At 40.7% G+C, this 27,590-nt stretch overlaps 1 protein-coding gene across 3 annotated transcripts in view; it reads right to left on the bottom strand.

The window, feature by feature from the left end:
* GNAL (G protein subunit alpha L) overlaps window positions 1–27,590 on the bottom strand; it is a 176,258-nt gene that overhangs the window by 88,111 nt on the left and 60,557 nt on the right. The window lies entirely within an intron of this gene.

Genomic DNA, 27,590 nt, shown 5'->3' with positions numbered 1-27,590 from the left:
ACTGGCGTATTCAGGAGGATGGGATTCTACCAGATTTCAGAAATGTTGGGAGTTAAACAAACGGCTAAGTGCTAAATATAAGTGTAGTACAGCAGATTTGCATACAGTCAATAAAAAGCACATTAATGGAAGGAGTTGCTTTTCAGAGCTGACCAGGGAATGAGTTAGTGTGAGAGTTGCAAGGCAGAACATAGGAATACAGTGAGGGGGGGGGAAAGTATTTGATCCTCTGCTAAATTTGCCCGTTTGCCCTCTGACGAATAAATGACCAGTCCACAATTTTATTGATGGGTTTATTGTAGCTGTGAGAGACAGAATAACAACAGGAAAACCCCCGGAAACCCAGAAGACAAAAGTCAGAGGTTGATGTGCGTTATAATGAGTGAAATAAGTATTTGATCCCTTTGCAAAAGATGACTTATTACTTGGTTGCAAAACCCTTGTTGGCAATTACAGAGGTCAGACGTTTCTTGTAGGTGGCCACCAGATTTGCACACATCTCAGGAGGTATTTTGTCCCACTCCTCTTTGCAGATCCTCTCCAAGTCAGTAAGATTTTGAGGCTGATGTGTAGCTACTCGAACCTACAGATTTTTGATGGGATTAAAGTCTGGAGACTGGCTAGGCCACTCCAGGACCTTCATGTGCTTCTTCTTGAGCTACTCCTTTCTTGCCTTGGCCGTGTGTTTTGGGTCATTGTCATGCTGGAATACCCACCCTTGACCCATTTTCAATGCCCTAGCTGAGGGAAGGAGGTGCTCACCAAAGATTTGATGATACATGGTCCTGTCCATCGTCCCTTCGATGCGGTGAAGGTGTCCTGTCCCCTTAGCAGAAAAACACCCCCAAAGCATGGTGGGGATGGTGTTCTTGGAGTCGTAGGCAGCATTCCTCCTCCTCCAAACACGGCGAGTTGAGTTGATGCCAAAGAGCTCGATTTTGGTTTCATCTGACCACAACACTTTCACCCAGTTCTCCTCCGGGTCATTCAAATGTGCATTGGCAAACTGCAGACGGGCCTGTACATGTGCTGTCTTGAGCAAGGGGACCTTGCGGGCTCTGCAAAACCTCAGTCCTTCATGGCATAGTGTGTTACCAACTGTTTTCATGGTGACTATGGTCCCAGCTGCCCTGAGATCATTGACAAATTCCCCTCCATGTAGTTCTGGACTGCTTCATCACCATTCTCATGATGATTGCAACTCCATGAGATGAAATCTTGCATGGAGCCCCAGACCAAGGGAGGTTGACAGTTATTTTGTGTTTCTTCCATTTGCAAATTATTGCACCAGCTGTTATCACCTTCTCACCAAGCTGCTTGGCAATAGTCTTGTAGCCCAGTCCAGCCTTGTGCAAGTCTACAATCTTGTCCCTGACATCCTTGGACAGCTCTCTTGGTAATGGTAGCTACTTTGGAATCTGCTGGATTGATTGCTTCTGTCGACAGGTGTCTTTTGTACAGGTACTGTAACGAGCTGCGATTACAGGTAAAACCTCTCCCTTACAGCAGGTGCTTCTAATCTCAGTTCGTTACATACACTGAAGATACCAGGTAGCCTGAAATCTGGCTGGTTGATAGGGGATCAAATACTTATTTCACTCATTATAATGCACATCAATCTCTGACTTTTGTCTTCTTGATTTCTCTGTTCACAGCTACAATAAACCGACCATTAAAATTATGGACTGGTCATTTCTTCATCAGAGGGCAAACGGGCAAATTTAGCAGGGGATCAAATACTTTCCCCCCTCACTGTAGCTGGCGGTGATTTCAATAACCAATGTTTCATGAATAAGATAGCTCATTCACAGTCTACAACAAAACCAATGCACTCTACAATCTGCCTCACTCAGATTATTTAACAGCATTTCCAACAAAAATGCAAAAAGCTTTGTACTAAGAACAAAAAGGAATTGGGCCAAAAAGGAAATATCATATTCCAATGGACCAGTAGTCCAATCCCCTCTGCTGTCTCCTACATTGTTCTCATCCTGAAGACGGTGGGAGAGGTAAATGCATAAAATCATAAAATTGGAAAGTTGGAAAGAACCCCAAGGGTAATATAGACCAGTATTCCCCAACCTTGGGCCTCCAGCTGTTTTTTGGACTACAACTCCCATCATCCCTCGCTAGCAAGACCAGTGGTCAAGGATGATGGGAATTGTAGTCCAAAAACAGCTGGAGGCCCAAGGTTGGGGAACACTGATATAGACCACCACCCCTGCAATGCAGGAATCACAGCTAAAGCATCCATGACAGATGGCCATCCAACCTCTGCTTAAAAACCTCCAAGGAAGGAGACCCCCACCTCCCAAGGGAGTTTGTTCCACTGTTTAACAGCTCTTACTAGAAGAAGGATGTTTAGTTGGAATCTCCTTTCTTGGAACGTGAATCCATTGGTTTGGGTCCTTCCCTCCAGAGCAGGAGAAAACAAGCTTGCTTCATCCTCCATGTGACAGCCCTTTAGATATTTGAAAATGGCTATCATACTTCCTCTCAGTCTCCTCTTTCCCAGGCTGAACATACGCAACTCCCTTATCTGCTCCTCATAAGGCTTTGTTTCCAGACCCCTTCATCATCTTTGTTGCCCTCCTCAGTACACTTTCCAGCTTGTCAATATTCTTCTTAAATTGTGGCACCCAGAACTGGACACAGTATTTCAGGTGTGGTCTGACCAAGGCAGAATAAGTTAAAGGTAAAGGGACCCCTGATCATTAGGTCCAGTCGTGACCGACTCTGGGGTTGCGGCGCTCATCTCGCTTTATTGGCCAAGGGAGCCGTGTACAGCTTCCGGGTCATGTGGCCAGCATGACTAAGCTGCTTCTGGCGAACCAGAGCAGCGCATGGAAACGCCGTTTACCTTCCTGCCGGAGCGGTACCTATTTATCTACTTGCACTTTGACGTGCTTTCAAACTGCTAGGTTGGCAGGAGCAGGGACCGAGTAATGGGAGCTCACTCCGTTGGGGGGATTCAAACCACCAACCTTCTGATCAGCAAGTCCTAGGCTCTGTGGTTTAACCCACAGCGCCACCCGCGTCGCCCAGAACTGGACACAGTATTTCAGGTGTGGTCTGACCAAGGCAGAATAGTGTGGTAATATTACTTCCCTTGACCTGGTCACGGACTAGGGAAACTACATTTCCAACAACTCCAGCAGAAAAAAAATACTGCCAACATTACCATGGTACCAAATCTTCATGTTGCAAACAGCTGGGAGAAGGAAAAGAGGCCCAGCGGACCTCATCTAGCTTCCATTTGCCTTGAGCGATGTGATTCTTGGAAGAGGGAGGCAGGGTAACAAAACCAAGGAAGGAACAGTCTACTCGTGGTGCGTTTGCCTGCCTCAATTCTATGGGATGAAAGAGGGTTTTAAAAATGAAATATATTCTACTTGTTTTAATATGCGCAGGGAAGCACAGTTAAGCAGCCTTGTGCCAAATATTTGCCCTAACCCCACTTTTCAACATACACAAAATGCTTCCAACAGTGATAGCCAGATAAGTAGGAATTACCTTTCAGCTGCTTTTACTCCTAATCCCATACCAAATGCAACTTTACTAGATAGTCTCAAATGAATGACTGCAACGTGCATATTGACTACTTGCATCATGTGAATCCCCTGTTCTTTCTCACCTCTAACTAGGTCTGGCTCTTTCATTTCCTTGAAAGGGGGCTGATATGGGCCTCTCAGGTACACCAGCCCAGAGTTAACAAACAAAAAATGTTGAGATGAGCCCAACTTTGAAAATAGCGCTGCTTCCTCCCACCCCATAGAGTTGCTTTACTTTATGTGTGAATATGTGTTCCCCCCTCCCATAATGCGCATTGATTCTCGCTTACACTGTACCACATTTGTCTTTCTGTTGTCCTTTAACTCAGCTTCAATAGATATTTTGGATTTCTCCAATTTGCTTGTGTTTTACCATCAAAAATAATCTGGAATAATCCATAAACTTGGTTATAATATTGCTCTCCCCTGACTATTTATGAATATATGAATATAAGAAAGTAGCACTGGCCTAACACAGATCCTTACAGGACTTCACTGTTAACTTACGTTGTCTGCTCATAATTTCTATTTTCTTTCTAATAGTTCCCCATTCTTCAATACTTCCTCATTCAGCTACTGATCTATTAAAAGACATTGTTTTATCCCATGACAACTTCATTTACTCAGATGCTTTTGGGAAGTCCCCATATTGGATGACTCCTATCTGCATGCTTGTTTATACACCCATCAGATCCAAACAGTGAGGCAGAACTTTGCTTTCTAGAAGCAATGTCATTCCTTCATTTGAAAGTCTTATTCTTCAAAATGATTAAAAATTTAAGCATATTTATGCTTTCCACTAATTTATGCAGACAGACATTAGGAAACATGCCTATATTTCCCATAAAATCCATGCACCTTTTTTTAAAAAAAAAAAACCAACAAACCTGTGTTGCACTACCTTCCAATTTTCAAATAAACTGATTTTAGTATCAACCATTTCACACAAGTTCTTCAAGAACTCTTAGGTGTATATTATCCTCACTCAGCCACGCTCTTACTTATTGGCTGGCTGGTCCTATTTTTCCTATGCTATTAATCAGTCTCATCTGTTGATACCATCCCGTGGTGCTTCTTTGAATCTAGACCCTAGTGCCTGCCTAATTTTATTTCTATTCCATTCATCTGTTTTCTTTTCTGGCACTCTACTGAACTGTTGTTTGACTGTCAATTAGGTGATTATTCTTCATGCCTTATTTCATGCTGTTTTTCCTGTTTTCTTCCAACAGAGACTTGGTTCTCAACTAATGCTGTTACTGCTGCATCTCTTGGCGATCACACACTTTTCACTTCATGTGATGGGTCCAGATGGAGATATGGAAATTGCTCCTATTGTGCCTTTTCTGTTTTCGCATCTTAATTTCTTATGTATTCTTCCTTTTTATTTTGGGTATTATGTTTCATTCTGCTATTCTTCTTACTGTGATTTATTGTCTTCTTAGTCCCTTGCTAACTTCCTATCTGGCTTTGAACTTTAGTTTTCCTTCTCACTGAGTTATCCTCCTCCTGTTCTTATTCTGGATGATTTCATTTCCATATTGATCAATTTGCCAACTTGGAGGCCCAATCTTTTTTCAGCCTCGTTGATGTGTTTGGTTTCTTTAATACTACTTGTACTATGGTACTCTGCATGTAATGGATTTGATAACTTTTTCTTTTTTCAGTGTTGTTCTCCTTTTCCACTGTCCGAAACACGTCCTTTCTTTATGCTTCTCTGGGATTCTACATTGTCTGTCCCTCTTACTAAAATAGTCACGCTCTTTATCCTTTTCTCTTTAATTACCTTCTATTTTCTCCTGTTCTCTTTTCATCTTCCCTCAGTGAGACAGTTTCACTATTTAACACTGCTGTTTCAATTGATTCCCTCACTTCTGTTGTCCTATTCTTTCTCTTTCCTTGTTTACGTCTTCACTGTGCTACCTTTCTACTTGAGCGGCTGAATGCTTATGTCATAATAAATCTGTTGGTTTTCAAGGTGCCACAAAGACTCTTTGTTGTTCTGGGGCAATGAACAAATATGGCATTCTCTGGAAGCTACAGGTCCTGGTCATAATTTGTTTTTTTCGCTATAAATTCATGTTCAATGCCTTTTATTGTTGTTCTTCCTAAACAATCTACAGTCATACCTCATGTTACGTTTGCTTCATGATACATTTTTTCAGGTTGCGTCCCGCGACGACCCAGAAGTACCGAAAAGGGTTACTTCCGGGTTTCGCCACTTGCGCATGTGCAGACGCACAAAATGACGTTACGCACATGTGCAGAAGCGGTGAATCGCAACCCACAGACGCAGCGGCACAGAAGCGCCACTGCGGGTTGTGTTCTATTCATGTTGCGAACGGGCCTCCGCAACGGATCCCATTCCCGTTCGCAACCAGAGGTACCACTGTATATCTTTTTTGAATTTGCAAACGCCTCTGGAAAAGACAAATGAACTGACCTGATTCATTCTCTATAAATTATTTTATCCTGATCAAAAACAGTATTCATTTAGTAGTCTGAATAACATTAGGAAGAACTTTCTGACAGTAGGAGCTGTTTGGCAGTGGAATGGACTATCGAGGAAAGTGGTGGACTCTCCTTAACTGGAGGTTTTTATGCAGAGGTTGGATGGCCCCCTGTCAGGGATTTATAAGTTGTGATTCCTTCATTGCAGGGGTTGGGCTAGATGACCTTTGAAGTACCTTCCAACACTTACAATTCTACTTCTACTTAAAGGATTTTACTCTTTTTTTAGCTGAAAATAATCCCAGAGAAGCTTAGTAAGATCAACAGAGATAATAACAAATAAGACAGTTACAATACTGCAGCTCTAGAATGTTCTGAAACTCTAGTAATCCTTATCACCCTTCTTTATCTTTGATGTCTTCCTTAGGCCTGTTCCAATGTTTTAACCTCCTTTTCCCTCTGCTAAAGACTTTGCCTCCTTCTTCAGTATCTCCTTACCTCTATCTTCTCCCTTCCCCCATTTCCTGCTCTCTCTTCTTCAATAGCTCTCTCAACCCTTAGTCTGTTCCCCATTTCATCACCCCATCTAACACTTCCATGTGCCCCATCCCCTTGATTTCCTCTTGTCCCGACTTTAGGAGGTATTTTAAAAATCCCTGTTTACACAATCATTTGATTGCTGAAGGATATTGATCCTGACAACCCTGAAATTACCTGTAAAAATATGTAATTTTTAAGACTTTTGGACTGTTTCTTAAGACTTCTAAAAGATTGTTTTTAGACATTTTGATGTATTGTTTTATTGTTGCTGTGTTTGCCATCCTGGGAACCTTTCTGAGGAGAGGTGTGATATACATTTCATAATAATTAAAATATCTGGAGAGCCATTGTTTTCCCATCAATCTCTAGCTCCTTTCTATCTCTATGATCTCAGTCTTCTTATCTGCACTTAGATTCCTCTGGCTCTTTGTTGCTTGTTATATCTTCCTCTCTTGCACACTTGTTCTTTAGATTGTTCTTTATTTATGGACCTTTTCACCAGTTGATATTCAATTAATTGATTCTTACTTCGTTCTGTTGAAAAACACCTTAAGGTTTTAATCCTATGCACACTTTCCTAACAATAAATCCACTGATATAGTGGAACTGCCTCCTAAGTAAATATGCATTGGTTTGCACTGCAAGACTTATTTTAGCTAGCCAGTTTCTCACTTTACTCTATCATTCTAGAACCGGCTCTGCCCCTGTGGAGCTGGCTACGTAGAGACTGTGTCACACGTTCTCTTGTCTTGCTCCCTATATAAAGATCTCAGGGACGAGACCATCACGCCGCTCCTATCTGCCATCCCGGGCCACTCTTGTGAAGCCAAACTGTTCTCACTCCTGGCCGACCAGAACGGCTCGACAACAGAGAAGGTTGCCAAATTTGCCGAGAGAGCAATGAGACTGAGAGCTGCTATCTGAGTGACATTAGCGTCGTCACCCAGATTCCTCTCCTAGGATCTTACTATTATTATCGTTATGTTTTGCTACTATTATTTTGTCGCCCCCTAAAATGTATTTTATATAATTGACTTTTTAGTTTTATTCTTTGTATATCGTATTGTTGTTTTATTGCTATGGCCGATGGCTGACGCAAATAAAGATTCATTCACTTTACTCTAGTGTACACAATGTTCTCTCCCTGCCAGCACTCCAATCCCCAATTTCCTCCCTCTTTTACTGTATCTCCAGCCAGAGGTCTGTCTGTAACTCCACCTTTGTTACCTCCCCTTCAGGGGTTCAGACAGACCAGTGGCAGTACAGAGAAAAACCTCTATAGAAAAGGATGTAGAATAATATTAGAGAAAGTCAACGTGATTTTTTCTTTTAATTTTTTACACTGAACTTTGTGTAGGGTCCACTTGTTTCCTGAGGCCCAGTTCTTATCAACAAATTTATCAAACATGTTTCCAGTATCAGTCACATGTGTTAATAACTTCCAGTCCTAAGAGCTGTGTACCAGAATCATTATATACAACGTATGCTGCTATTTCTGTCTGCAACAACCACTCCTGTTTCTCTTACATCAATACTTCTACTTACCATTAGCAATTACCACTGTTGCTATTTCCGTGGTCCCATCCCACTCTCTTCTGTCATTTTCACTCTCCCTCTCTCATTCTCCCCCTCTCACATTAAGTGCCCAGAAGCAAACTGCCCTTATTATAAGCTAATTGTGGTGATGCAATGCTTCGTAACCAAACTTCGTATTGATGGAATCTAATAAGGGTATTTACTACACAATGATATGTATTCTCAAAGAAAATACACTGATAAATGTAGACATGCGTTTTTCATACTTAGCCGCAATATTTTGTACTTTGTTATCTTTATTAGAATGCATACAAAGTGGCTCCCTTACAGTTCGTTTCAAAGCACCATCAATTTCGCACTAATCTACTACTACCATATTCTTTGACATGTTATTGTCAGTTCGATAATAATCTTCAAGTCATTCATAATCTATACATATACTGAGTTGCCCCTTCTGAATCGCCACAAGAGCAAGGGTGCACCCCCTTAAATTTGTATTACTGAATTTATTATCCGCTAGGATAAAGTTAGTGATGTATTATTGAGTGGCAACTGGCACTGTGTTTGTTCCGTTTATTTTGCTGTGCAGAATGAGAGTCTAGAGTGTTGTAAAGCTACTTAATATCACTCTATGTGAGAAACGGAAACATTTTAAAGGCCCTAAGTGAGAATTGTGGGTGAGGATGGTTCTCTCGTTTCTTTGTCACTGTATTGCCCCAGATAAGCATTTGTACATCATAGTGCAATTTTTGCAAAAGAAAAAAAGAAAAGTAAAGTAAAGGTAAAGGTACCCCTGACCATTAGGTCCAGTCGTGACCAACTCTGGGGTTGCGGCGCTCATCTCGCTTTATTGTCCGTGGGAGCCAGCGTACAGCTTTCGGGTCATGAGGCCAACATGACTAAGCCGCTTCTGGCGAACCAGAGCAGCGCACGGAAATGCCGTTTACCTTCCCACCAGAGCGGTACCTATTTATCTACTTGTACTTTGACATGCTTTTGAACTGCTAGGTTGGCAGGAGCAGGGACCGAGCAACAGGAGCTCACTCCGTTGGGGGGATTCGAACTGCCGACCTTCTGATCGGCAAGTCCTAGGCTCTGTGGTTTAACCCACAGCGCCACCCGCGTCCCTTAAAATAAAAGTACTGGCATCTTAAAGACTAACACATTATGGCCTAAGTTGTCTTGGTATACAGTTTGTTACATCAGAGGTAACATTACTGGTAAACCTTGAAAACCTATGCAATAATGCATTTGCTAGCTTTTAAAGTGCCCCTACACTACGGTTTGTGGTAAGCCATGGCTAGTTGACCATATCTTTGACTGAAAGTATACTGTAATAATGTACCCAAAACAATACAATCAGTCTGTGGCAGATAAAGAATTTTAAATTAGATCTCTGGATCTGGTGGGCTTCTTCTTTTAAAAAAGAAGGTTCTTCCCTACTGGCTTTTGGAGAAATAAAATGCACAAGTAATAGTTTACCCAATCAAGTATGATGCAGTCTAAGGGGGTTCACTTGAGCAGGGCAATTCACGATTAAGAATTATGAGCCTCAGAAAAACAGCAGCATGAACATGCACTGAGTGCACCTGACTCACCAACAGAGAGTCTGTTTGTAAACCCAGTGGAACAGTCTCCACTGTAGACCTAATCTAACACTTTTTCAAGTCAAAACATCCTTATCTTAAGCACTAAAATTCTCATTTTTCAATGTGTGTGTGTGTGTCTAATCTGCTTTGGGACCCAGTTAGTGAAAAGCGGGTAATTAAAAATAAATAAACAAGTAAACTTGGTATGTAATGCTCAACTCATTGTGTGTGTTACGTTTTTAGTTGGTAAGTCTGAAGGAAAAGCTTGTGTTTCATTTCTGACTGATGCAAGCAGCTTTGGGAGATAGTACTTGTCTGAAAAGCAGGGGTGGGGAAGCAAACTACATATGTACATATATACTCATCGTAATCATAAAAATAAGCACAACCAAGGCAGACAGTCACATCTACACATACCATGATGTTTTTGCCTGATTGAGCTATCATTTTATGAGTTATTTTGCATCCTGGGCCCCAAGAATTGTGCAGCTGAAAAAATAAACTAACACACATCTCAGATACATGTTTGCTTTTCTAGCTGAGTATCAAATCATTCAGTTACACAAAGGACCAGAACACCAAAACACCGTAGCTGCAAAAGGTTTTAAAATGCAAATGATCTATACTTAAGTAAACAACATACTGTTTATATGTTATATTAAACTGCAGCATTTCCTTACAACTTCTCTGTAATTAAAGTTTCTATAAATCAGCTTGGAACCAATAAAAAATAAAAAATTAACTAAACTATTTCATTTTAGAAGAAACCAGTTGTGATTAATGTCACTATACAGAGAAATACAACACTTACTGTAAAGAACAAGGAAGAAGGAATGGTCAACGTAACAAGTAACTTTTTTAACTTCTTAAAAATCTAATGAGGATGCAGGCAGGAGTTATATACAGAAAAACATTTTATTCCACCAGGGAGGTAGGAAAGGGTTAATTTTTTCTCAAGTCTAAACAATGTTTGGTGTAAGTTAAGACACTGGAGGAAAGACAAGATGCTGCTTTGACTCAGAGCATGCAAAAATCAGCCAAAAATTTACAAGAGAAATTCTCTGCTCCATGTGTGCAACCAGTCAATAGTAAGGGGAGCTGGTGATGATGTAAGGCAGTGATTTTCAAACTTTTTGAGTCCATGGCTCCCTTGACCAACTACATCATCACCAGGTCCCCTTACTATTGGTTACTTAGTTGCTTTTGATTTGGGTCAGGGCCTTCTCAGCAGCAGTTCCCTATTTGTGGAATGCCTTTCCTGCTGTGGTTGCTTGTCTCCTTATTAACATTCAGGAGCAATTTAAGAATATTTCTGTTTACCTAGATATTCAATAGCTGAAATAAACTATTCCTGGCAACCCTGACATTATTAGCTGTGTAGCTATTTCTGCAAAAGCGCAGCATGTGGAAGATCAGGCTTCATTGTGATCTTTGAGGAAATCATCTTTGGGTTGATCTCTGGGGGAAGGGAGAAATTATCGCCATGGTAGCTGGAGTGCCAGAAAGAGGAGAAAGGATTGCCATGGTAGCTGTATTAAAGGACTTTGTAAATAGATTCAGTAATAGAGTTAACTTCAATAGACTTTTTGCATTATTGGAGAAAGAAGAGAAGTCCCTCAAACCAAAAGCAATCAAACAAAAGAAAGGAAAAAATGACTGTTAAAAATAGTCCAAAATACAAGGATGAATGTGCAAATGATGAGGCTCGAGTAAAGAAAACATCTGAATTTCCTATTCTGTCCCCCCTATGAGTAGACACCAATGAACAGGAAGCCATTCAAGATCTCTTATCATTGAAATGCCCCTGGTTCCCTACAGCCAAAGGTCACCTTCCATGTCAGATAAAGGAGGAAACGCTGGCTAAGGAACAACCCTCCTCCAAGTAGCACTGTGTAACTAGCCCAAACCCAAGGGACTAATGCCACAGATGGAGCGAAGAACTTATCTTCTACAGACCCTGAAACAGGCAAATGTGCACTCCATTACTGCAGAAGACATTGAGAGTGTAGACTTTCTTTTTTATGATTACAAAAATGCCAGAGCAATTGTAATACGTAGTAACCAGCAGGTGGCAGATATTATTTTGAGGGCCAGACCCTCCCTTAATAAAATCAGAATTGAGGCAATGTGATATTTCAAACAAACCCATCCCCTCATTATTCGTCCTAACAGGATGAAGAGTGCCGACAGGGTAGTTGATTGAGCTTGACCTAGACCAGCAAGGTCTAGCCGGAAACAGAATGGCTCACCTAGTGGCTGACAGAACACCAGACACCATCAGTCTTCTTGCATTGTCCATGGAGTTTGGAACAACCAAATTATCTAGGAGGCCCTCCAAGGAAGTAGATGTGGCATCAAGGTTCCTGGCTGACGGGCCCATCCCTGCCACAGATTTGATGCAGGGAATAATTAGCAGCCTAGAAGAAGTAGCTTCTGGCACATCGTGGGAAATTCTATCTTCCACTAAAGCATCTATAATTATAGACAAATTAAGTAAAATTCAGAAGGGTCTGCTGGTTATAGACTCCCAAGTTGATCCAAATTCCACTGATGGATACTATCACGGTGTTGAGGAAGAGGAAGCGATAGAAGCATCTTTCGATGGCCTACCAAGGAGGGGTCAAATTTTAATAATTTAATAATTTATATTTGTTTTATGGTTCTATTTTGTAGGCTATCTTGGAAATCTATATTAAAAAAATTATGTTAAAAAAGTAAATAGATTCAAAAAGATGGGACTTTAAGATTTTCAATTATCAATACCGATTTATTTTTGTTTTATGAGCTACACATTTTATTGCATAGAAAAAGAGAATAAAATAAGGCAACTTCACCTTTGCTTAGTCTGAGTTAGCACCAGCAAGTTACTTGGAAGTCCAAGTCCATATCCCTCACTTTTTCAATATATCCCCTGCAAGTGCCACTGAAAATGGCACATATGTTATGATAGTGCTGCAATCCTACAGATGTTTAAGTCTTAACTGACTTAATGCATGTAAAGTACATGGGATTGTAGCCTTTGATTAATACTGATTGCAAAAGAAAACACATGTATAGTTTTAAATATAGAATTTTAGAAATTTGTGCATGTTGGATTCAGATACACCACTGATGTTGTTCAGAATATGAATATACCTTCCAGCTTCTACAACTTTAAAAAATCTCTTCCGAGACTGGATGGCCCCTGCAAGATAAGAAAAAGATACTTCCTTGTTTGAACACAGGAAAAATGATGGTGGTGGGGTATTTGCACAGCAGGAAGAAGTTTACAATGAATTGAGTTGGTGAGTCTAATAATTTCACTTCTTGTTCTCCAACCTTTGAGAAATTGTGTTGTCTCTACTCTTCACAATTTTATTAAAGGTTAACAGAGAATAAAGTTATATTTTCCCTGCAATCCTCTCCCCTTCCCAATTTCTACCAGGCCTCTTGTTTACTCCTATCTCCTGCTTGTCTATATTTAAGTTATTTTGGGCCTTTTCTCTTTTCTTAATCTCTTAGTGCTTGTCCTACTGCTCATCCTTTATTATTCTATATTGTTTTCAAATGCTAATAGCACAGTTAGAACTCTCTTTTTAGTTTTCTTAAGCATTCATGGGGTTGTAAATATGTTTTGCTTGTGAAAGGAATGAGAACTGATCAGTATTGCAAAAACAAGCAATGTAACAGGAACCTGTAAATTTTTTGTAAAAAAGTTATTTATAGTTTCACAATATGAACATGTGTGGGGGTTTTTTCCCTTTCAGAGAAAAACAGAGTAGTGAGACAAAATGTTACACTGGTACACTTGCTATAGCTTTGGATTGACAAAACACTAGGTGGTACTAAGAGAAAATAGACCATTGCAAATTTTTGCTGCAGTAGATTAAGGAGTTCTGAAGCACTTTTTAAAAGACTAAGACATTTGTTAAGACTTTTTTAAAAGACTAAGATATTTATTAAGCTTGAAATGTTAGCCTAAGCCTACTTTACAAGATGCATGTAGTGGCCTGGAAACTTGGTATATCTACTACAGTAGAGATGAAGCAGTTTTACAAAGAGTCAGAAATATAATATATGAGCCTATGACATATAATTACAGGAATGTTTGACTAGTTGATCTTAATGTGTGCAATGCTAGGTTTCTGATTTGGTGAAGAAAGAGAGTAATTTAAGTCCAAATCAGAATCTGGTTGTCATGAAAGGTGACTTGAAAGGAGAGACTGAATAGACAACTATCAGACTAGGTCTTTACCAGCAGAAGGGGATGGGAGTGGCAATTTTGTCTTCAGGCAGGGCTTAAAAACAAGAAATAATTTGTTTACCACTGATAAACCTAGTATATTCTCTCAAAGATAAAGTCACACTCATTCAATACCTGTTCGTCCTTTCCCCATCAAATATATCAATACTTCCAGGCACCAGTTCAAGACCACAGCATCTCCTGGTTCAGATGAAATGAGGGATAGCTCAGTTGGTAGAGCTTGAGACTCTTAATATCAAGGTCATGGATTCAAGTCCCAAGATTCCTACACTGCAGGGGATTGGACCAGAGGACCCACATAGTCCCTTCCAACTCTACAATTCTATGATTCTACCAGCCTTGTACTTAAGTACTAGCCTGGTAGCCATAGGCAACCTAGAATTGTAAGCAGGTGACTGAGCAAATAGGCAGAGGAGAGATGAGGTGTTTCGTCCCACCTCTGTGCCCAGCACAGAACCTAAGCAAAGTGCCAGAGCAAGGAAAACCTTTCCTCTACTGAGCTTTCATGTGCATGCACACTTCTTCAGATACACATGCACACGAAAGCTCATACCAAGAACTAACTTAGTTGGTCTTTAAGGTGCTACTGGAAGGAATTTTTTTATTTTGACTATGGCAGACCAACACGGCTACCTATCTGTAACTTTCCTCTACTGGACTGTCGTAGGAGCGATGCCAGCTATCTGAAACATATGCTTTTTTTACAAGCTATTAACTTTTGTCAACTGTATTATTCTCAATGTCCTTCATAACAAAAATGATAGGATCCTCTTCAATCAGATTTATTTTTGGATGACATAGCTCAGGAATACAAATTTATTTTTCATTTGTGGAGATGATACATATTTCTTCCACAATGGACAAATTAAAGGTAAAGAGACACCTGACCATTAGGTCCAGTGTTGACCGACTCTGGGGTTGCGGCGCTCATCTCACTTTATTAGCCGAGGGAGCCAGTGTACAGCTTCCGGGTCATGTGGCCAGCATGACTAAGCTGCTTCTGGCGAACCAGAGCAGCGCACGGAAACGCTGGAGCAGTACCTATTTATCTACTTGCACTTTGACGTGCTTTCAAACTGCTAGGTTGGCAGGAGCAGGGACCGAGCAATGGGAGCTCACCCCACTGCGGGGATTCGAACCGCCGACCTTCTGATCGGCAAGTCCTAGGCTCTGTGGTTTAACCCACAGCGCCACCCGCATCCCCAATGTACACATTACGTATACATTAAACTGGAATCCATTTCACAAAATCTTACAAACCAATAGATCTATTTTTTAAGGTGCCATTACATTCCTTTTCAGTTTCCCAATCAAACCATAAACCAGCATTCTGCATGGTCAGATTATGCCTGGAACCACCCAGGCTGCATGGATGCAGTGTCCTCCTGTCTTGTTCTATCTTGGTATTTACACTTCCATACATGACTGGTGATGGGTGTGAAGCACATGATTTTTTTTTTAATGCCTTCTCTTGCCTGAACCTTGCTTAAATACCAGCTCAATTGCAGGGTTAGATCCTGCTACCACCCTGCCTGAGGTCCTGCAAGGGCTTATCTGCAGGATAATCCTACTTAGCTGATCTAAGCTTATCTTCTTAGGGACACCAGGACAAGAGTATATTTGAAATGCCAATTAATGGCTAAAATGGGAAAACACAATTTTTATTTATTATTTTTAAATCAACATTATTAAAACTAAACTGTAACAGGAGTAAAGAGGATCAACAATGAAAACAAGGTGAAACACTCAGGCAATGGACTGATGAAAACTAAGGTGTATTCTAGGAGGTATTCCAAAGGCACATAAGAATGAAATTCCTAGGGTTAGAACTGTCTACTGAAATCAGGCTGCGCATTCTTTCCTATTGCAAAACAAATATCCCCCCACAAACAGTGAAGCAATATACAAGAAGGCTACCTTATTCACTGCCTGTTCACTGCAACCATCTACTGGGGGCTCCATGATGCCACATACATTGGAGTTTGATTCTATGGTGATTTGGACTATGTCCTGTAGAACATTATTATTATTACCATTTTGCATTTTTATATGCTAAAAGCTTTTTAATTTCCCAGAAGGATGGGCACTATCTAATGGTTATTTAAATAAAGGTTTTATCTGTTTTGTTTTGAATATGATGTTTGGTGGCTTATAAATATTTTTAAAACATTTCATAAAACCTATTTTATGACTCGCTGATAAGCCAACAAGATCAACCAGGCCAGATACATCGGCTGCTGTACTTTGCTCCTCTCTCATCTTTCCTTGTTAGAGGCAAACCACAGTTCACGATATCACTCAAACATTGGTTTGGAGTTGACTTGCAAACCAGAACTGGAAAGCAAGACCAAAACCCCAGAAATATGCAAACCCAAGGCTAGGACATGCAATGCCTAAACCATGGTTTGGTGTTCCATCTGAACTGCTTCAACATCAGAGCCCAGGATCACAATTAAAAGCCATGCAGTAGACTTTTGTTACAGGCAGTTTTTTTGGCTCTGGCACAAACAATTACTGGAGAGGTGCCAGCATAACAAAGTAGTTTCTTTTCAATTAGATGATCTAATAGACCCCGTGATGATCCAAGCACAACAAACAAATTGTCTGAGGACTTTCTCTCTGAGTCAACATGCCAAACGGCAAAAAATAAATAGCAAAAACATTATATTTTTTTTTTGCTATTAGTACCAGGACTTCACTTTCCTTATAGTAAGCTCTTTTGCAAGTACTGCACACACAATTCCTCCCAGCCCCCATTGCTATTTTTATTAAGATACTTGGTTTTCTTTAACTCATGCAAAGATTATTGAAAGAGATTAAGAAAACTGATGTATAAGCATCTGTTTGTGATGTTTAGCAACCTTCCAAGTAAACTACACTGCCGGGTTTGGTAGTACACAAACGATTTGGTACAAGACTCATTACAGCATTTCTCATGTATTAAACTGAAAGTGATAGCAACAAAAGTTTTAGGTAAAGATTTCAGAAAGATATGATTAAGAGCAGTAAGGGGCAGAGAAGAAGTGACCTATAAAAACGAAGACCCAGTTATCACATAACGTTCTATGGCCATATAGCAATATATGCTCATAGGTAGCAGAATGGAACATTTAAAAAAATCGTGCCTGCATATGAAAATGGTGTACTGGGACATTGGCACTTCCTGGATTCATTGGTGAACAGGACTACTGGTTGAGGTTAACTCTGTTCATAGGTGAAATAAATAAAACATTGTCCAGTAGCACCTTAGAGACCAACTAAGTTTGTTCTGGGTACATATAAGCTTTTGTATGTATGCACACTTCTTCAGATACACTGAAACAGAAGTCACCAGACCCTTATATATAGTGGGAGGGTGGGGTGGGGTTTTTCTCAGGAGGGTAGTAGGAGATGGTTTTTTCTGAGGAAAAACCCTACCCCACCCTCCCACTATATATAAGGGTCTGGTGACTTCTGTTTCAGTGTATCTGAAGAATTGTGCATGCACACAATAGCTTTTACCCAGAACAAACTTCGTTGGTCTCTAAGGACACGGGTGGCGCTGTGGTTAAACCACTGAGCCTCTTGGGCTTGCCGATCAGAAGGTCGGCGGTTCAAATCCTTGTGACAGGTTGAGCTACCGTTGCTCAGTCCCAGCTCCTGCCAACCTGGCAGTTCAAAAGCACATCAAAGTGCAAGTAGATAAATAGGTACTACTCTGGTGGGAAGGTAAACAGCGTTTCCGTGCACTGCTCTGGTTTCGGTGTTCCATTGCGCCAGAAGCGGCTTAGTCATGCTGGCTACATGACCTGGAAAAACTGTCTGCGGACAAACGTCGGCTCCCTTGGCCTGTAAAGCGAGATGAGTGCCGAACCCCAGAGTCGTCTGCGACTGGACTTAACTGTCAGGGGTCCTTTACCTTTTACCTTTTTTAAGGTGCTACTGGACAATTTTTTATTTATTTCGACTGTGTCAGACCTACCTGAATCTGTTCATAGGTGTATGACTACTAAACCTGTTCACAGAAAAAAAATTAAAGAGATTACTAATCCTCACATGACTCCATGTGAAGGTACATACTGGATCACTTTTTAATATCTAATTGTAACACAGAAAGTGAGAGCAGTGAGAAACAGTGCAAGACTTACAACCTACGTTTGGTATTCCACCTGTTTCCCTTCCCTCGTTTATTCCAAAACAATTATTTATGCAGAAGAATCATTACATGGCCTTATTTAGGGAAAGCCTGGGGACAAAAAAAGTTTTTAAATTCATCAGATATAATTTTATCTATCACTTTTTAAAGTGATAGAATCAGTTATGCTTATTCATGTACAAAACACATATGAAGGCACCCCCCTTCACACATAATAATTACATGTTTTTACTCCTACTGAGTTTGCAGTGCACTGTGGTCTAACTTATGCGTATTAATAGGAGGGCAATATTTTGGTCTTTTCTGAGCCTCTATACTGAATCTCTAACAGATGAACATGGAACCGAAGAAAATAAAAAGACATTTTGTACCCAGGTGATGCAAATGAATCCATAAAACTGGCACCAGAATCAACAGCAATAAGGAAGGAATAATCATTAAAGATGCAGATACACCCTTTTAACAATATACAAATAGTAATATGACAGACTGACACTGTATCTGTAAATAATGAAACATCCACTACTGAGGAGAAAATCTGAACCTTAGAAATTGAAAATCAACACACATTGATCTGATTTCAAAGCTTTTCCCATGTTCTTGGCTTTCAGCTCCCCATTCCATCCAGCTGATTAGTGTGGACACAACAGTCACACTGTTCTAATACTACTATTTTTATACATTCATTTTGTGTGCGCACTTGTGTGTGCGTATTTAACGAATGTCCATGTATTTCTGGAACCTTATCAAGAATATGAATCTTCACTGTGAAACTTTGCATGCATCTTCAGATAAGGCTTGTAAAATATATGCCTGAAGGAGTTGCCCTAAAGACCAGTGCTGGTTGACTCACCACGAAGTTGTTACAGTAAGAGCTACTCTTTTAACATTGGGGGAAAAGGTGCCAGTACTTCGTAACCTTGAGTACCTGCAGAAAAAAGCACTGAAAGACTAACCAAATACAAGTGAGGGTAGCATGCAAACATATAACGTGTAAAAAAAAGGTAAAGAAATGAATACAAATTTACTTGAAAGAATATTACCTTTCCCAGGTATCAATAAATAGCACTGCTTTGGGGAAGGCCCATAACTCAGTAGTAGAGCATCTGCTTTACATGCAAAAGGTCCCAGGTTCCATCCCCGGCATATCCAAGTATTATTATTATTATTATTATTATTATTATTATTATTATTATTATTCCCACCTACCCTTCACCCTAGGGTCCCAGGGTGGGTTACATTAAAGCACATCACTTAAAACAGTTTAAACCTACAACCACAAAAATTAGGAGTGTCCTGAAGTGTCAAAGGCCAGGGTAAAGAGTATGTCTGAATCATTCACCACAAGCTGTATAATGAAGGTGTCAGACACACCTTTGTGGGGAGGAAGTTATACAGTTTAGGGGCCACCACAGAGAATGCCCTCTCCTGGGCTGCCACCCCCTAAGCCTCTGAGGGTTGGGAAACTACCATGAGTGCCCCCTCTGCTCATTTCTCCACCCAAGAGTGTATGTTGTGAAGGAGGTGCTCTTTCCGATATTTGGGGCCTGAGTGGTTTAGGGCTTTAAACACTTATGTGAGTAGCTTGAATTAGAACCATAAACGAAATGGCAACCCGTGCAGCTGTTCTAAAACAGAAGTTGTATGAGATTTAAATGGAACCACAGCCAGTAATCTGGTTACTGCATTTTGGACCAACTGTGGTTTCCGGGTCATCTTCAAGGGCAGCTGTACATACAGAACATGGCAATAATCCAATCCAGAAGTTATCACAGGATGGAGTACAGTGTTCAAGTAATCTCAGTCCAAAAGAGGTCACAACTGGTAAATCAGCCAGAGCTAAAGAAAGGCACTTCTAACCACTGAGGCCACCTGAACCTCCAGTGACAGTGCTGAATCCAGGTAGGGCTGCAAGTGTCCCATGAAACGCTGGAGGGCCACTGCCTGTCAGTGTACACTGACCAAGATGGGAGCAGGTGGCGCTGTGAGCCAAACCACTGAGCCTTTTGGGCTTGCCGATCAGAAGGTTGGTGGTTTGAATCTGCACTATGGAGTGAGCTCCTGTTACTCTGTCCCAGTTCCTGCCAATCTAGCAGTTCAAAAGCATACCAGTGCAAGTAGATAAATAGGTACCATTGCAGTGGGAAGGTAAACGGTGTTTCTGTGCACTCGGGCACTCACCACGGTGTCCCGTTGTGCCAGAAGCGGTTTAGTCATGCTGGCCACATGACCCAGAAAGCTGTCTGTGGACAAACGCCGGCTCCCTTGGCCTGAAGCAAGATGAGCATCGCATCCCATAGTTGCCTTTGACTGGACTTAACCGTCCAGGAATCATTTATCTTTCTTTCTTTTTTTACTGGCCAGGATGGAGCAACAATATGACACAAATAAGGCAACTTTCTATGTTCAATCAAAATATATTTTCAGCAATCTCATGCATAAGTTTCCCGTAATTTGAAAAAATGATAGGGGAAAATTAATTTACTGTACATTTTTTTTAAATTAAGTATGCTTGTTCCTCTTTTTTGTGGACAAATGAAAGTGGCTTAAATGAGATTGCAGTAGTCTCCCATCAATGTATAGATGAACTCCACATCCAACTAACGTACAGAAGCTAGCTCCCACAACATTATCATTTACACCTATACTGAACAGCCAGAGACCAAAGCCTATGTATTAAAACAATTGCAGGTCAGCAATCAGCTCTTGGATAATGTTCACTATGTTTGTGAATCTTACATTCCAGAAGTGAAATGCTTTAAATGTAGAAGAGAAAGAATGCATGACAATCACTAACCATGTAACCAAGCACCTGTTTCCAGGCAACAGAACAGCAGTGTGGCATCTGCCTCACACAATCATGCTCTCCTCTCCTTAGAGGTATTGGAGATAGAAGCCCAAGAACCCTTTCAATGGAAAAATCACATAGGCTGAACCCAAAATTATTCTGAAGGAGAAGAGAGGACATTTTATATCCACAGCTTTGGCTACAATATTCTAGATCTAGCCCCGAGGAAACAAAATCCAGAAGCAAATGCTTGGCAAAAAGGAATACACACCAGCAAAAATTAACAAAATCTTACTCATTTATTTTAACAGCCTGGAACACCACTGTACATGATTACCATGGTGAGGGGGGGGGGAATGCAAGGTTAATACACTGCAGAATTGCATGTTCATGCATGTACGTGAATTTTAAATAAGACAACAGTACATTCTGTGATCAAATACATTAACAGAAATTCCAACAATTTATAGATGAAAGGCTGCATCTAGCCCAGTGTTTTTTGCCCATGTAGTTTTGTGTGTCAGTTGGTTGTTTTAGTTGGTTACATGCCCTATTTTCTTTTCCCCAAGGTATTTGTTTAATTTGCAATTCTAATTGTTGTGCCCATTGCTACTTAGTTTTGTGATAGAGTAATAATTATTTGTTATTTATTGGATTTGTTTTATGGATTCTGTAATTTTCATACTTTTTTTACTGTATTTCATTTCATTTCATTGTGCCCCATTCTGGGATTGAAATACTGAACAAAGAGTGAGTTATAAACACTTAATAATAATTACATACAAAATGTCACTGCTTTAAAATTCTTTTATAATTTAGCCTTATACTAACATTGTGAACGCTAGATTAAGAGGGGCAGAGCGATTTTAACCAGGCTTGGGGAGCAGTGGGATGGCAGATTGACTACTGCATTCCAAACTATGATCCTTGTCTCACCAAGGGAGATCGCTTGTTGGGTTTTTGTTGTTGTTCTGAAGCTCCAGGGTGGTACAGCCAAGGGGTCTGGATTTGGCCCTTCTCAGGAAGCTGGAACAGCTTCCCATCCAGCAGATCCATGGGTTTACTCTAGCCCACCTCGTTTTGGGGACCTATATTTGCTACCATCTGGAAGAACTCAGCATAAGCAGCTTCTCAACTGCTTGCACTTTTGGCAGGTGAAGCGGAGGCACACACACACACACACACACACACACACACACACCAGGAGAGCCACCTCTGCCTTATCTTAACTCTCTTCAGCAGCAGAGATCTGGATAAGAGGATAGCTGTGCTGATAGCAAATGTTAAGCAGTGATTTTTATAACTGGAGGACGGTTTGAACGTAGGCCTTGGACTGAATCCTAAAATTTCGCATGTGGATGGGTAACTTGAAATAACAGAAGATAGTATTGCTATGAGATGCCACATCAAAAAAGCTAGTTCAAGGACAAGCTGAGGTAAATTTGTTTGCATAGGCTTGACAGACACTGAAAAAGCCCAGGTGGTCTCTTTATTCACTGTAGTTCCTGCTACAATTGCACTCTGTAATATGTTTTGCTAGTAAGCAACTATTTCTATTTAAAATACACAACATCTCATCTGTATAAACTATAAAATACGATATACAACACTATTATGCAGTATCTCAGAAGGAATAATTACACACACACACACACACACACACACACACACACACACACAAGATTTTTGGTGGGGGCCTTACAGCAAAAATACAGCTGCAAAATAAACCATGTATTTAACCCAAACAGAGCATGGAAAATGTTGTGGTGCTCACAATAAACAAAGCTACGCTTGCACACATCTTTGTGCATTTACCTTGCTTCTTTAACAGTGGCAGTCACAAAGTCTATACAGATGTGTGTGGCTATTGAAGGTTTTTGGTTTGCAATTTTTGCAATAGCTCTTCACCAAGTCATCGCATTGCTCTTTTTAAACTACTCATTATTCCAAAAGAAATTAAACAACTGCAGTGAAGGAAAGCTTCCAAAGCAACCATATATGTTTATGTGCTAATAGATCGGACGTATAAAGACTCAGTTCAAAAACACATTGACCTGGCCTTTCTTTATCTGTCATGGGCCTTTGCTTTCATCTGTAGAGGCTCCAACAGACCACATTTGACCATAGGATACTCTTTTCTCTTTTTTCTTTGTACTTAATGGAACCTTCAGACTCAGAGGCAGTACCCTTCTGAACAACAGTTGTTGGGAAGAAAGAAAATGGCCCTCTTGTGGAATGGAGAAGCCTCTATTTGGCTGGTTGCTGAGAAACAGCATGCTGCACAAGACAGATATTTACTCTGATCCAGCAGGGGTTGTTCTCCATTATTTACTAATTCATTATTACACTTATACCCCACCTTTCCTGCAAGGACTTAAAAGTGGTGAACATGTGTTGGCAATAGGGGATGGGTGGTGGTCATGTACAAAGCCAATAAAATGGAAGAGAAGAATAGATAGACACAAGCTACTCAAGTGTGCCTGGTAGGACCACATCCACCATGCAAGTCATCAGCACCTGTGATTTTAGTTTAAAATTGTTTTTCCTAGTGCATGGTTGAGGAGGGGATCTCCTGTATTCCCAGCTGATGCTGTATGTACAGTACCAAGAGTGTTACGCAATAAAGAAACATATAGATCTAGCCAGGAAAATGCATTCAGCAATTCTTGATATGATGCAAGACAGTAAGAGTTACAAAAGATGAAGCATGCCCTCTACTGTTTTAGTGAGTAGCTAACAGTTGAATGTACATGGTTCTGAGATTTTTTTAAATTGTCCTGCAAATATCTAAGGCTACTTTCACCTGTTCAGAGAGACTTCACCACATGGCCACAGTCACAATATAGGCTAAAAAAGTTGCACCATTGTTTCTTCTACATACTATGATTATTTTCAAGCTACTGCATTTATCTTGTCCCCAGCCTGGCTAGCGATGCCCCTTCAGAAGAGGCATCCAAGAGGCTTCCTCCAGAATTTTCTGGGAGAGACCAACTGATTTTGAGGTTTGCTCTTGAAATGGCTTTGCTCCTAAGAATACTTTATTGCCATTCCACCACCAAAGGTCTTCCTAGTTTCATAGGAGCTTAGTAGTAAGAAACAGGAGAATAAATCATTAACACAGAGGAGGAACTCAGTGTCAACTAATTGGTCCATGATCAGTTTTGCCTAATTATAAACCCTGAGAGAGAAATAATTCCATACCAGTTGCAGTGCAGTTGCTTGGGACATTGCAGTGCAGTTGCTTGGGACATTGCAGAATCAGTTTCTCCGTCGCCTCCTGAAACTCCCCATGTGTGTGAGCAACGCAGCCATACGCTTGGAGTTAAGGATTGCATCATTGGAGACCGTCATCTGGAAGCGAGTCTTTGGCTACTGGCTGTCCAGCTGGCATAGGCTTCCCGACCATTACCTTTTTCAGTGCCCTGGCGAGACGACTTTGTCAATCCGTGGGTAGGAAAAATCCATGCCAAACTCCTGAGCATCGGAATTTCTCCAGCGGACTCCCTAAAGATGAACTTATGCTCAGCCAAAAGCCTTATAGAGCAAAGATTAGCAGACATTGAATATCAACACAACCTGGCTTGGGGTGGGGGTGTTTGCTCCCCCAGGTATCACGGAATAACCCCACCACTTGGCCTTCCATCATACATGTCATCTCTTTCATCTGTTCCACACCGACTTGCATTTATTCGTGCAAGGTTCAATGTCCTTCCATCGAACCTGCTGAGCCACAGATTTTCTAAGGGTTTGGTGTCTCCGTTATGCGTGTGTGACGGGAAAACTGTTGAATCTCTTCCACATATAATGTTCAACTGCCCCCTACATAGCATAGCCAGGACTAAATTCCTAGGTCCTGCTCTACTGTGCTTGGTGGGCCGGCCTGTTGAGTCACACGCCGCACTACTTTTGCAGGATACAGATCCCTCGGTAACTCTGCAGGTGGCGAGATTCCTGAACGCTGTTATCTCACACACAAAAACAACTAAAAAACAACAACAACACCAAAACTAATCGGACAGTTACGATGAGAGTGCATGTCGGACCTCGTCTTCAGTTTCTTTTTCTGTGATCCGTCCCTTGGAGCTCTCTGGGCCCCAAGCTGTTATTTGGCTCTGCTCATTGACCCACCCTAGTACCGTGATGTTCACCCTTTGGTGTCGAATATATCGGTCCTTATGCCTCTGTGTTTTTATGTTTGTACATATTTTATGGGCTAATAGCCGTAAATAAATAAATAAATAAATAGGTATGGAATTACTGTCCCGTTCCTTCCTGTTCAAAACAATTAACATTAATGTCAAAAGTTGAAACACATATCCTTGCTACCTTGGTTACTTTAGTGATGGAGTTAAACGTAGCAACAAGTTTTAACAGATTTTTCCGTATCTTACAGATCACTTTGCCAAATACTGATAAATTGGGGTTTAAGGACTGAAGTATAATGATTTGATTAAACTGAGTAATTCTAGCATCAAGCTACTACCAATACCTATAAAGTCAAGAAAACTGTATAGTTAGAAAAACATTCACATTTATATACAACACAATAAACACTGAAATAAGGGCTGCATTGGTTCCCCAACAAATTTATTTTTATCAAAAAAACAAACAAACACTCAGTCCCCCCCCGCCCACCAATCCTGAGATGATCTTCATGTAGGAAAATATCAGGTGAACTTAATCGTGTGTGTGTGTGTGTGTTTCCTGATACTGGGGAGTGCTCCCTGTTATTGGAGGTGGGGAATCAATATTGTGTGATCTCCACAATCAGGACCAGCAAGACATAGCTGACGTCTCACAGCATGCATTAAGTTGTCAACTGCACTCTAATTCTATGTTATACTCCCCTCCCCACAAACACACAGCACCATTTTGTGACTGGTGCCCACAGCACTTTTTCAAAGTTTGAAATGTGTCCCCAAGGACCGTGGCACTACAGCTTCTGAACAGGTGTCTTCGGAGTCAGAAGTGACTAAGGTGGCACCCTTCGGTCAGAGAGGTACTTCCACAACAGGCTTCTCTTGCACAAACACTTCTGGTTAGCTATGCAAATATGGGGATTGCCCTGAAGGCAATTCCCACTCTGAATCCCCAGCCTTTCCCCCTGAAGAGGGGGAGTCTCCCCCAGAGCCATAACAAGTTGTACATTGGCTGTGCATCAACATGCAACTGAGATACAGGGTATGCACTACACTCTGCACAGCACAGTCACCAATATGATCACTGTGTTTGGGATCAGCAACAGTTAGTGCTGAGCTGTCATGTACCAAATAATTTCTGGTAACAGCAACAGACAGTAATTTATAAGTCTTCCTCTCACTTCCTGCCACAGCAGAGAATGCATACATAACAGGGTAGATTCAAATCATCATTTCTCTTGAAACATATTTCCTGAACAAGTGTGCATATTAACCAGGCTTTTTACACATTTTTCTATATTAAATCAGTTCTTATTTTAAACCAGAATGGTTTTGTAAATAGAAATACTAAGTATAATTGATTATTTTTTTAAACAATTAAAATTCTATCAATTTTTATCCATTCTGAGATGCATTCCAGAGCATGTTGCATAGGAATGCACATGTATGAGGATTATTCTGGCAAATCACAAAGCCTAATGCTATGATGGAGTTGTAAGGAAATTCTAATAAAATCAGGCAGATACATCAGCATGAACATTAAGTAGTGCGGCACCAGAAATCAAAGATGAATTTATTTTAAGTCAAGCCAACAATCCTAAATATCTTAAATACAAAGAATAAAGCTTTGCCTAAGGGCATCAGTTCTGTTTTTTGTAAAAGCAATGAATCCCTTCCCTTAGCTATGAAGCCAGTTTATTAGCAGATATCTTCATGTGAGATTATAAAGTAATACTGTTGAGTGCACAAAAGCAGAAATGTGCCTCATCTCTTATTTTGACAGATACAGGGTTGCCAATGTGGCCATACCTGTAGCTTTACACAAAATTTGTCCCTCCTGGTCAGCTTGATGAAACCTCCTATCATGGCAGTTCATCTTTTAAAATGCTTGGCCTCATCCCTCAGACATAACTAACACTAGCTGAGGGGTATGTGTGCAGGCACATATAGGTGCACATACATGTGCATATGAGAATTAAACTAGCTTTGAGAAACCCTGGTCTACAGAATTAATACTCATAATGTCACAAATAGTTTATGAGCTTCATAGATCACTTCAGAATAATCCTCAGAACAATTAATCTTTCTATTTTCAATTCAAATTGTCTTTTCCATAGGGATGACCTAGATAAATTATGTGCTACAGTTTGAGTGCTATTTAAACCTTCTCTTAGCAATCAATTCTTTGTGTAGTAACGCATCCCTTTTCTGACAACAGTTGACTCGCAACGTGCACAAGCACAGTTTTATATGCTTGGCGGCTGGCCAGCTAAAATTGCATGAATCAAATGCATGCAAGGTGAAGAGCTTAAAAGCTCTTTCTGTGCCAGGTTTTCCCAGCTGTTAAGCTCTCCACCTTGCTCACCAGGCTGGGGAAAGGTCTCAAGCAGGCTCTAGGAGATTCCCGTGAGATCTCATGAGAGCCTCCTAGAGCTCAGGTAGACAGAACATAAGAGTTTACAGTAATCGGTGGCGCTGGATGTCCAGGTCCTATTCCAACTAACATGAAGTGGCAGTTGCCAAAATTAATTAACCATGAGCCAACTGTCTTACTAGATTTAACTAGAATAGTAAGCTCTTCTGCAGGATGACCCATCACAGCTATACTTCAGGAAGGTGGG

Source organism: Podarcis liolepis (assembly GCF_965112155.1).
Source record: "Podarcis liolepis genome assembly, chromosome: 8".
Lineage (NCBI taxonomy): Eukaryota > Metazoa > Chordata > Lepidosauria > Squamata > Lacertidae > Podarcis > Podarcis liolepis.
Note: the sequence above shows the minus strand (reverse complement) of the source record. Positions and strands in the feature narration are given on the sequence as shown.